Source organism: Ictalurus furcatus, chromosome 21, assembly GCF_023375685.1.
Source record: "Ictalurus furcatus strain D&B chromosome 21, Billie_1.0, whole genome shotgun sequence".
Taxonomy (NCBI): domain Eukaryota; kingdom Metazoa; phylum Chordata; class Actinopteri; order Siluriformes; family Ictaluridae; genus Ictalurus; species Ictalurus furcatus.
Genome location: NC_071275.1, coordinates 3,574,929 through 3,588,035, shown reverse-complemented (window position 1 = coordinate 3,588,035; position 13,107 = coordinate 3,574,929). Strand labels below are relative to the sequence as shown.

The window sequence follows — 13,107 nt, the reverse complement described above, 5'->3', positions numbered from 1 at the left end:
TTTTAGTTTTCTTACATTTTCTTAAATAAAAGCTGCAGTCAAAAAAAAAAAAAAAAAAAAGAAGGTTTTGTGGGGACCCGCCAAATGTCCCCACGTTCTTACAATCTGGTGGAGAGATTTACAGAATTAACATGAGACAAAACATTGCTAATCTCTGTTTGAAGATTCTGAAGATCCCGTGAACCTTCCTTCTCTTAAGATTTGTGCTTGCTTGTTCCTCACTTCTTGTCAGAATCTGGGATTGAAGACGAAACAATCTCACTAATGGCGCGACTTGGCAGGCTCGGTGTGAGCTCTTTGGATGAACTAAAAGAGCGTATATTTAATCATGTGCACATTCAACAGGAGGTACAGTAAGATCTCTTTTTGCCACTGGAGTCTCTCCATTAGACCCCATCACAAGACGGAATTAAATGTTTAAGCAAGATTCAAACGTGTTTTAAGCCAAAGTATAAATTGGGTGGTCCTATACTGCATGCAGAAAGCGAATCCATAGTGTCCATAGTGAGTAAAGGAGTCGTAAAGGGCTGTTGTTTGGGTGTTATCGAGTATAGCTCTGGCGATGTGGCACTGTGAATGCAGAGCGGCCTTATTTGGAGCATTTCCAACTCAGTTAAAGAGTGAAAACTCTTCACTCTTCAGTAATCGTGAGTCCCGGTGTCTCGTTTTCCCAAGCGTGTGTACGCACTGCACAGTACAGTACTATTTCTAACCATGTGTATAGAGAAACCCCTAGCGGTCTAAAAGTGTAACTGTGGGTAAGCTGATTATGAGGAGCTCCATCCCACTTATTCTCCATAATGCCAGCATAACTGATAGAGTAATAGGAGGTCACAGCAAGGTGATATGTAAAATACAATATAAAGACTGATTGGGATAATGCTTTGCTTGACTATTTGACTACTTGAGGTTAGTCATCAGGGGTTTATTCCCCGATTTATTCCTGCCTGATTCATACCGCTACCTTATCACACAACACAAAGGCTATCGCGTGCTTCCTCCAAGGCAGCCAGTCGATCGCATCTTTTCAAACTGCCACTCATGCAATGTCAGGGCGGGGCATAACACACTTGGAAGAAAGCTCTAATCCATCCATTTCCGCATGCATGAGCTCACGGACGACCACGATTGGCTAGTGTAACTGTGTTCGAAAGGGGAGAGAGAGTATGCCACCTCTCCCTCCCTGACAGCAAGGCCTATTTTGCTCTCTTGGGCTCCTGGCATCATCGGGATGCAAACTCGCTACATATGGATGATAGAGCAAACGCTTTTTCTGTCGCACCACTCAGCGGCCCCGGAACGTGCTTTTAAGGACCACATGAACCTCTTCGCTAAGAATGAAAAGCAGCTTATCGGTCGATTTCATTCGCCCAGTGCAAACTTGCTCCACATTTGGAGAGAATAATGACATGTCTCAAATGCATTCCTGTCACTCATGCGCTAATACATTTCATTTCCAAATGGAACAGTAGAAATGACAACAATAATGACAAATGTAATCGGAGACTAGACTGAACACGTTAGCACCGAATCACCATTTAAAGAGAAGTTGTTGTAGTGATTTGGGGCCGTTTGTTTACGTAAAGGTGTGAGGCATTTGTATAAATGCAGATTTTCTCACGTGCCCTGCCGTTTCTTACACACAGAATCAAAACGTGTCCTTTGCATGCCTGATAAGGGGCTGTAACGTACAATGATTGGTAGGAGACCTGGTGCAGGAGCAACAATCAAATGTGTAATGTTTTTAAGCACCTGGCCCTGTAAGAGAGGAGAATTTTAATGCAGTACCTGAGAGTATAGAACATGTTAAATGGCAACTTAGGAGTCAAAGAAACCAGTAGAAAATCAGCATCTTCAAACGTGAGCATTATTTTAATTGAACATCAGGTAAATGATAACTTCAAGTTGAACTGGGAAGCTTATAAAACATTAGGACTTTGTTGAAAAAGTGGATTGTGCATTTGGTGGAAGTGAAAGTCAATTAAAGCCACGGCTGATAAAAACACCAATCTAATAGAAAAAAAAAATAAATCTGAATCGACCAAAAGCTCGATGAGAGATTCTTACTGTGGATAAGAAAAGAGCTCACCACTGAAGAACTTTAAAAATAAATAAATAAATAAATAAATAAATAAATAAAAATAAAACATTAAAAAAGAGAACGGGAACAGAATTAGCTTAGAAAGTTAACATTCATGTAAAGCCATTACGCACCCAACAGAGATATAGAGAGAAAGAGGAGCAGAGCAGAACAGAAAAGAGAAGCGAGAACAAGAGCGAGTGGGACAGAGAAAAGGACAAAGCTGATAAGAAAACAGGCCGTGAGCAGAGAACAATATGGACAGCAGAAATAAAGCAGAATGAGAATAAGAGTAAAGAAGGAATGGACTGAACCATAGAGACGTGACACTTACTCTCCGGCCCCATCTACGACAGTCCCCCCCGCCCCCCCCAAACTCATCCAAATACCACGACACTCAGATTCAGACACCATTAATGATGCTGACGTTACTGTCGATCAGACCAACAATGGAGAGCTGAAACACTTTCTGATGGCAGGACTGAAGTGAGATAGAGCACATGCATGTAAACTTACTCACCTATGACCTTACAATCACACCGGGAAGCAACAAGTCACTTGAGTCGCTTGTAGTTTGATGCTATTGATGCTTGTGGGCATGCACTGGCCAGTATTTTTAAAAATATTAAATAAGATAAGAAGTGTAGGACATACATATTATGGAAGCCCAAAGCAGCCATGCATTATTATTATTATTATTATTATTATTATTATTATTATTTCTTTCTTGTTTTCTCATGATATCGACATAAAAGTTTTTTTCTCATGATCACGACTCAACATGATATAACGTTGTTTTTACAGTCCTGGAGGCAGCAATAGCTTAGCGCAATCCTCATGAATGAACAAATTCATGAGACATGGGACAGCTCTATGTCTGTCAGTGATTGACAACGTCCACAGTGTCCAACGCTTGAGAAAGGGACGCCACTCTCTCATAATGCAGAGATGAAGTCCATTATTACGTGGTATGACGGCGATGGTGAAGAAGCCAACACGCGTGCAACACCAGGTCCCATTCACAACCCACGAGATTCTCTCTTTATTAAATTAAATTGTGAGAAAAACAGCACAAGAAAATGCGGACAAAAAAAAAAATTTGAGATCACAAGAAAATGTAGTCGAGATCATGAAAAAACAAGAAAGAAAGAAAAATTATATCGGATGGCCTTTTAGGGTTTCCGTAATATATAGCATATAGTGCTAAGTAGTTAACCACAAATTAAATGCAATGCAATAATCAGTGTGACAGTCGATTGTTATGTGCTAGCAAGCTAGCTATGTACACGCACCAGAGGCATCAATGATCTTGCTATTTCCTTCCAGGCATTATTTTTCTTCGTAACATATTTATACATATTTAATTGTACGTGACAGGTTAGGATGAAACCACGTTCATACTTTTTTTGTGTGTGTATCAAACAGTAAATGTGAACTAATTGCAGGTAAAGTGGGGAACTGAAGAAATGTTGGACTGTATGCTGTAGTATTGTTCTGAGGAATCAGTCAAGTGCCTGGACTTGGTGCTTTTTACTGCGTCATATCTAATTTGCACACTGTCATTTTGTCACTTTGCTGCTCGTCAATGGCATTGAAATCACAGCTCTGCAAACACAGAAAATGAACAACGCTTGTTGCTTTGTCACTTGCTACTGTGAACACATCTAGAACAAGATGTATTAGCCCAAGCAGTGAACAGAGAACAATGACCGTGCATGTCCCATCTGTGGAAAATTGGAAACACAGGAAGAACAAAGAACTGACACACATGAAAGAATGCGAGCACAAACTGTCACATGACAGCAAGAAAATTCTAAGCGTATGTAGCCTGGAGGAAAAATAGTCCTGGAGGGAGAATAGAGCTAAGCTGCATGATGACAACTGGTGGATACATGGGGACAATATTTCAGATCTGAAAAACGGGTACCATACCTAGCCACACACCTAGGACACATCAGAGAAGATGCTCTAGAGATTTAGAGCCACCTGGTAGAACCATGCTTTCAGGAAAGAAGCTGAACACGCGACAATGATGTGTGATTTTGAACAGACCAAAACACCATCCCAGTACTCACTGCGACCTCTACGACTACATGACAAGTCCAAAATGCTGCAGATTCTCGGAAGTCCTTAGTCCGTGTTAAACTTTCAAGGTGGGTGTAGGCCTTTCCTACAACACAAGGCACAGCTCCTCAGTCATGGGCAGTGGTGGCTCAATGGTTCATTAAGGCTCTGGGTTACCGATCAGAAGGTCAGGCGCTCAAGCCCCAGCACCGCCAAGCTACCTCTGTTGGGGCATTGAGCAAGGCCCTTAACACTATCTGCTCAAGGCTGTATCGAGGCTTTTCTTCACTGTGACAAATAAAACATGCTGCTGCTTCTTCTCACGCCTCAATCGAATCATCAAAGATTGCCCAATATGCAGCAGGATGGCTTGCCAGGGAAAAATGCAGTATAAGAGCCACTCATAGCAAATATATCATACTCAGCATGTACATGGAGGTCAGTAGCTGACCTGTAAGTTTACTGAGCTCCACTGATCTGTGTACTGTTCATGTTCATCTCACTAGTGACGACTTCCTGAAGAACTGTTCTTAACTTACAGACTCGGTGTGAGCAGCAGAGAGGAGTGTGGGAAAATCCCGGACACCACCAGAACCCGGAGGACACGGTTTAGTTCCAGTACGGTGGGTTCGTGTCGCAAAAAGGCAACATTTACCATCAGGCTTGGAATCCAGATATAAAATTCACCGTCACAGATTGATTGGCTTGTTGACACACCAAACGAGGAGTGACTACAAGACAAGTCTACAAGTCAGTTAGTGAGCCGACTTCACTTACATAAAGAAGAAAGACGGTGTTGACTCCGTCTACATGACACTACCACGTTGACCTCATTTAGTCAATTACGCAATATTCACCCCCACATGTAATGTGTAATATAACTCTGATAATCGTCTCTGTTAAATGTCTTCATAGCAGAAGCATACTCTGCAGCTCTAAAAACTGTCTCCGGAAAGGAGTCAAATGACGTAATGAACACCTCACCGTCACGAAATAATATTTCTATGTGAAAATTGTGACTTGGATCAAAAGGCCTTCATCGGAATAAAACACGGTAGAAAAATTCAAGCAAACCGTCTTTTAATTAATCAGTGCCAATTCCCGAAGGTTCTTCGTATTTCCCCGGTACAGATTCTGCTGGCAGTGGATCTTAATTGAAAAGCAAATGAAAGAATGGGCTCGAGGGAGATATGAAGAGCTGAAGCGTCTACGTGGAGATTGAGAGGAACGGAAGCTGCTGATGCATTTCACGTTTATAATGAGCGAGTGACAAAAGGGGGCGGGGGTGCATGCGGTGGAGACTTCACAAAGTCAAATGTCTTTGAGATACATATTTTGAGGCTGGCTTCAGGAATTCTTACAATGTCTTGCAATTAAATGTGAACATAAATGGCTCGAATTTCAACCTTACCAAGCAAAACTACCACTGGAAGAACCGGTCGTGCAAATTTACTGGTGTCCTTATTAATTCCTATGAGAAAAATATATTTGAAGTACATTCCCATTGATCTTTTACATTGTTTTGGTACACCTGGGTGACTAGGAACAGGAAATTGTTCGACCTTGACTTCCTGTTTCACAAGGGTATAAATATGAGGTAACGTATAGGCCAAATTCCCTTAGTCATTCATTTCCTTTGTCATTGCTCGAAGAAAAGAACACAAGCATGGAAAATGCCCATTTCCGCCAGCAGGGCAATAATTAAGACGTTCCGGTCGACTGGGAATGATATGAATCAACCTTTAATTGGACGCGTGCCTATATCGTCTCAACGCACTGTGAAGAGGATGTCTTCGCTTATATTTCCCAAGAGTGCCAATATTAATGGAGGCACTGTAGTTACATGTAAAATGTATACAGTAATAATAACAGTAATATGCAATATTAGAACTGGGGCACGTCCTGAAAAATGCTTAGAACAAAATATCAGTTCATTTCTTTATAAAACGGCAGATGGTGCTCACTGAAAATATTTTTAGTCAGATTTTCGGTTAATTATTCTCTGTCCATCACTAGAAGTACAGTTGGCATTGCGTGTTGTGATCATGCACACCATCGGCATGTTTGGTGCCAAAGGGAATTGAATACGAGCACAAGCACCTGAGACCTTGCTGTAAAATCTGGCGGTGCATCAGTGATGCTTCGGGACTGTTTTGTAGTTGGTGCTCTTGTGAATACTGATGCTCTTCTGCGAAGCATCAGGATATTTCTGCCTCTGCCACGAGGGTCACACTTGTTAGAGCTTTAAACAAGATGATGAGCCAAATATACTAACATCACAAGACATAAATGGTTAATAAAGCACAAATCATCATATGTTTTGCACAAATCATTTCACTCTCAAAACCTGTGGTCTGAACTGAAGAAGGGAGTCTACATGCACAAACCTAAGCAATGGTCTGTACGCAGATGTGTACCGAGATCCCTCTGTAAGTGTCCACAGCCTTGTTACACATTACAGGACGGACTCAGTTCTGCTAGTCTGGCTTCGTTCACGCCATGTCGGAATTACCGTAATTACTAGATGACAACCCGGACGTTCTACTCGGAGCTGTTCACGTCCTCGGACTGGGAATTAAACGAATACGTGCGAGATGATGACGTTGACGGCTGCAAAATTACTTCCAACTGTATTGTATGTCTTTAGTTTATTTTCAGATTAATCTCGCATTATTAAGACATTAATGATAGTTAATTATACAAATAATTACACAAATATTCTAACTACTATATAAGGTTGCAGCAGTCAGGTGGTACAAGTCTGAGCTCTTTTAGCTTTTAGTTGAAGTTGTAATTACTTGTTCTATGAGTTAGTTAGTTAGTTAGTTATATTTATATAGCGGTTTTCTAGACACTCAAAGCACTTTACATGGTGTGGGGGGGGGGGGGGGTGATATCTTCTCAATCACCACTAGATCAACACTGGATGATGCGACGTCATAGTGCACCAGAACACCCACTACACACCAGCTATTAGTGGAGAGGAGAGAGTGATGGAGCCAATTCAGAGATGGGGATTATTAGGGGGCCATGATCGAGAAGGGCCAATCTCACCAATACCCCGGGGTTATACCCCTACTCTTTACGAGAAGTGTCCTGGGATTTTTAATGACCACAGAGAGTCAGGACGTCTCATCCGAAAGACAGCGCTGAGGAGGACGCGAACGCTTTTTACAAGTCGGAATCTCGTATGACATGGCGCGAATGCAGCTTCTCTCTAGGGCAGGATTCACAGATGATTAATTATTAAAAGGGGGCCAATAATTTTGAACACGGTGCTACTTTTTGCCGTTTGTGTTAAAAACAAGACCTTTAAATCAAACAGTGTTCCTCTATCACTTACTGCACGTGTTATTCTTTTGATATATTCATTCTTGCTCATTTTCATGAGGGGTGGCAATCATGTTGGAGCGCAGGTAGGTCTGTAGGTCAGTTTAAAAAGTCACACGGATCACAGGGTCAAAACATCAAGCGGACCGAAACCATCGGAATGTGGGCAACACACATTCAAGAACATGCAATATTCCACGTCTACACCAGGGGGTAGTGTTGCCTAATGAGAAAAAAACTGCTTTTCTTGAAGGGTGCAAAAAAAAAAACAACAAAGAGTTTGCAATGTCATCACATCAAGTGCTTTGCTATCCCTTATACTAAATGACTTAAAAGAAAAGGGGAAACATACTAATCTACCAGGATATGCAACGTCAAAGAAATAATAAGCTCTTCACGTTTGATTTTCCATCTTCCGTTCCCTGAACAAGGGCACTGACGGAAGACGTTGAAGTCAAAGCCTGGATGTAAAATTAATCTGGTTATGCATGGAGACTTGAATTTTTTGCAATTAGGGATTTTTTTTTGGTGGGGGGGGGATGACATTACGCTGCTTGGGGTCTCATGTGTAGCTTGCTTTGGAAATGCGACAGAGTTAATAGCTTGCACGGTTATGCTTGGGTGTCCTCAGCTTCATCATTAGCCCCCTGCTTGTGTGTGTGTGTGCACTGACAAGTGAGAATGTGTTTGTGAGAAGTGTTATTGAGATGCTGTGCCAGGCTTCGGTGTGCAGGCAGGGGGTCGAGCAGGAGCAGTGTGTGAAGCATTTGTTATAAAGCGAGATGAAGGATGAATGTCGCAGTGCATCGTTAAGGTCATATTCGAATGATCGTAATGAAACACATGCAGCGATTCACTGGTTCTTGCGTGATTTGTTCATCACGATAATCCTCACAAATGAACACAACTTTCACGAATTTTGAAGCGGAAATATAATCGCCGGAAGTAAAAAAAAAAAAAAGCTATAAGTTAAAAGGCTATAAACAAACTACACCACGGTCGCTAGATTTCGACGTCACTAACACGAACACTAGTGCTTTCAATCTGTTCCACTTTGGTGGGGGGGGATACTATAAATTGATAAATTTACAAGTTGGAAAGTTTGAGTTGGAATAGTTTGCAAGATCCATCCATCCATCTTCTATACCGCTTTATCCTTTTCAGGGTCACGGGGAAACCTGGAGCTTATCCCAGGGAGCATCGGGCACAAGGCGGGGTACACCCTGGACAGGGTGCCAATCCATCGCAGGGCATACAATCACACACACATTCATACACTATGGACACTTTGGACATGCCAATCAGCCTACCATGCATGTCTTTGGACTGGGGGAGGAAACCGGAGTACCCGGAGGAAACCCCCGCAGCACGGGGAGAACATTCAAACTCCGCACACACAGGGCCACGGTGGGAATCGAACCCCCGACCCTGGAGGTGTGTAAATATCTTGCACTTGTGTTAACCACAGACCTTATTTCAGGCATTTAACCAAAAACCCATTCGAGAAACCCAGTGACTACGGGAAATGGACATGAAAGTGCAAAAATGATGACCCGTTTCCGAGTTTTAGGACACATTCCTGGCAGGGGAATCAAAATAAATAAATAAAAATAAACGGTCACAGCACCTGCTAGAGGGCACAAAAATGTGTGGCTCGAATTAAAAACAGGTATCAGATTAAAAAAAAAAAAAAAGATTATAGCAATGTGTTCTGTGTTATTCTTATTCCTCGTGATTAAAAAAACATGAGCTGGAAAATACCTTGTTGCAAATAAAGAGCCTTGAAATGCAACAGTGATTAAGTATCCAGCTAAATGTGATTAAAAACATCCCGGTTGTCAAAGTTCTCGGGGATCTTCCTTTTTTTTTTATCTCACCGATTTTTCTCTTCGTGTGCAGGGGGCTATAAAGCAAGCAAACATCACCGAGCATTCAACTGTTAAACAGGGAAAATAAATAAGCCTGTGATAACCGAGCTGAGCGTGTGGTGCTTTCCAAAGAATCCTATTCATTACTGATTTACGCATTCACACCCTAGACTTCCACCTCTGACACTACTCCTTCTTTCAATTGTTCGCCGCCAAATATGTGCATTTTAGTCCTGGACCTTTTGTAGACCTGGCTCCAGCTAGTTTTATAAATGAGAGTGTGTGTGTGCATGTGTGTGTGTGTGTCAGCTCAACAAAAGCTCCCTGCTCATGCATCCATGTTCAACAGGCACTTCCGAATGGTCCTGATTGCAGCTTTTCGTGCTTCCGAAACAAAAAGCATGAAAGACTTGACTTGCACGTTCCCGAATGACGCACCGGCACCATTCTGAGTAATAAGGCATATTTAGGAAAGATTATATTAAACAGATGTAAGGAAACAGGGAGCAAGGCCCCGTGCTACATCCCTCATCTGTAAAACCTCACGATATACTGTATATGAGGTTTCAGAATTAAACATTAAGATATAGTGCTACATTTCTATATAATAGACTGAGAATATACTTAGACATATATTTCTACTGGCTTTCCATAAACCAACACGCACTTACCCTTACACCAAAAGTTTGTGGACACATGACCATTACATCCATATGAGTTAGAAGCACACAGTTGTGTAGGATGTATGTATGCTGTAGCATTTCAATTTCCCTTCATTGGAACTAAGAGGCCCGAACCTGTTCCAGCATGACGATACGGCTGTGAATAAAGCATGAAGGTGAGGTTTGCCAAGGGTGAAGTGGAAGAACTCAAGAGGCCCTGATCTTGACTCCACTGAACACCTTCAGGATGAACTGGAACACTGACATGACCAAGACCTCCCGATCAGACATCACAGCCTGACCTCACTGATAATCTTCCCAGAAGACCGGCAGTCCAAAAAGCACGTGCGATGGTCAGGCTATATAGTGTACTGGAACATTCTTCTACTCATACCCTCAGGTGATTTATCTAAACTTTGCAGCTCTGATGAACATCTCTCCTCTTGCTCCTAAGCTCTGTTGACCTTACAACACTTTCCGATTTTAAATCGCACCTTAAAAGAGGAATTGCAGCAACCTCAAACTGCGTTTGCCTCATGGGCTGCTGGGTAGTGTGACTCAGATATTTGGTTGTAGAAGCTGGAGATGTGTATTCTGGTATTTTGTATATTTTTATACCCAGAATAAAAATGACCCCGTTGGTAATTTAGGTCTGAAGGTCACGTCGATATTTGCGCTGGAAACTTACAATATTCAGACAAAGGTTCAACAGCCGTTCATGTCGGTTTTCTGGGGGCACCATACAGATTATGCAAAAGACCTGCGTGTATTTAATGCCTCCGAGGTTGCCAGAATTTTCTTGAACACAAGTGTTTGTGAATAGCATCTAGACCACCGCCTTCAAACAAAAGACTGCCTTTATGTCCAAAAAAAATCAGGGATGAAAAAAATTCTATAAAAGGAAAAACACATTTTTATTTGCTATCAAATGTAGGTCAATGTAACATAAAAGCGAGAGACTAAAAAAAAAAAAAAAAAAGGCAGAAAGTAATAATAATAAGAAGAAAGGTTAGTATGGTAATATATGAATGTGAAGCACTGAAATAAACATCTAACAGGAGTTTGGTATATTGCTGAATAGTTCTGGTTATAATTATTCCATTACGGCAAATTTGCTTTAACAATACGGCTTCGGCTCTCATTATTCCGCAGCTTATAAAATAGCACTTGATCCAGTACACTGTATTACTTTGCATTTTATTCCTCTATATCGTGCACCGACAATTACTTGCGCGCACAACTTAATGAAGCCACGAGATACTAAATCGAGGCCATGAAATACTAATGTGTGCACAGAATGTAGGCTATTTAGGATATTTTATCCTGCTTTAAATGAGCTATTTTAATTTGTTGAATTAATAAAATAATGCCAATGTGCATCCATCCATCCATCTTCTATAGCGCTTTATCCTTTTCAGGGTCACGGGGAAACCTGGAGTCTATCCCAGGGAGCATGGGGCACAAGGCGGGGTACACCCTGGACAGGGTGCCAGTCCATCGCAGGGCACAATCACATACACACTCACACACTCATTCATACACTACGGACACTTTGGACACGCCAATCAGCCTACCATGCATGTCTTTGGACTGGGGGAGGAAACCGGAGCACCCGGAGGAAACCCCCGCAGCACGGGGAGAACTAATGCCAATGTTTTTTTGTTAATTCGGTGCGCTCTCCTGTACAGAAAACTCATCTGCTACACTTACAGCTCGCTTTATAGTGTTGTGGTACTCGAGACTGGTCTTGAGACCACAAATCAATAGTCTCAGTCTTGTCATAAACGTGGGTGAAACTTCACTCGGTCTACAAAAACTCGAAATATTTTTTCAACACCACCCAAGACTATAACCTCATTTCCACGAACAAGTACTTGGTAATGTTCCTGTTACAGTACAGAATGTAAATGCATGTGGAGTTACTGTATATATATATATATATATATATAATACCTCCAAATTTCAAGTGTCTATGTTTCAAAACGCTTCATCTTCTCATGCTTCAAAGAATACATAGCGCAAGTATTTGTAATGCACGGCTGTATTCGGTCTCGGAGTCGTATGAGCCGACACGAATTGCGTTATCGATGCATTTTATTCACCTGCTGTGTGTTTAAATCAAAGCTTTCATTTGCAAATCTTTACATGTGCTGTACTGCTTCCTGTAGCATTTCTTTTTAAAGGAAAAAAAAAAAGAATAATTTTCTTTGAATAACTAGCAAACGTTTTAATTAACCGGACGCGTGCTCCCTAACAACACTTCGGCAGTCGATAGAGGAATAGGTTATGTTTAACATTAGGCCTGTCACGATGATTACAGTATCCACTTATCGCACGATATATGGACATGACCTCGATCATTTTTGCTGGACTTCATATCGGCCATTGTGTTTACATGCATGTTTCTTCACATGACAATGAACGTCACCAAGATTTCAGCCCTTCGTGCTGCTTCTGTCCTCTCGTCTGCTCTAGGGCTGTCAGATTAAAAAGTCGAACTTCGGATATTTGTTCAAGTCAAGATAAAAACGCACATTTGCTGGAGTAAGACGTGCAGCAAGCGCTAGCACCGACAAAGTCTTCCGAAGAAGAAAAATCTATAAAGGATAGCTCTAGTGTTTCAAATCTTCCAGACACAGTCAATAACGTCGGGGATTGAGCCGCTTAAGCTGCATGAGCTGAAGCTGAACGGTGAATGAACACCAGTAAGCTGAAGCGCTTTACTAGCGGGTTACTCCACCCGACGCGTTCGGAATATTCGAAAGAATTAAATTGCTCTTTGAAAGGGTGTACTTGCATAAAATGGACTTCAAATTACAACCCCAATTCCAAAAATGTTGGGACGCTGTGTAAAATGCAGACAAATGTGAATGAAAACAGAATACAATGATTTGCAAATCTGATAAACCCGTATGTTCTTCACAACAGAACGTAGAGAACATATCAAATGTTTAAACTGAGGAAATGTGCCGTTTTAATGAAAAAATAAGGTCATTTTGAATTTGATGGCTGCAACATGTCTCAAAAATGTTGGGACAGGGGCAACAAAAGGCTGGAAAAGTAAAGTGTTATTAAAAAGAAACAGCTGGAGGAACATTTTGCA

At 41.5% G+C, this 13,107-nt stretch overlaps 1 protein-coding gene across 1 annotated transcript in view; it reads right to left on the bottom strand.

Annotated features, from left to right (window-relative positions):
* Nucleotides 1-13,107, bottom strand: part of atg7 (ATG7 autophagy related 7 homolog (S. cerevisiae)) — a 117,193-nt gene that overhangs the window by 59,575 nt on the left and 44,511 nt on the right. The gene's annotated exons all lie outside the window — the stretch shown is intronic.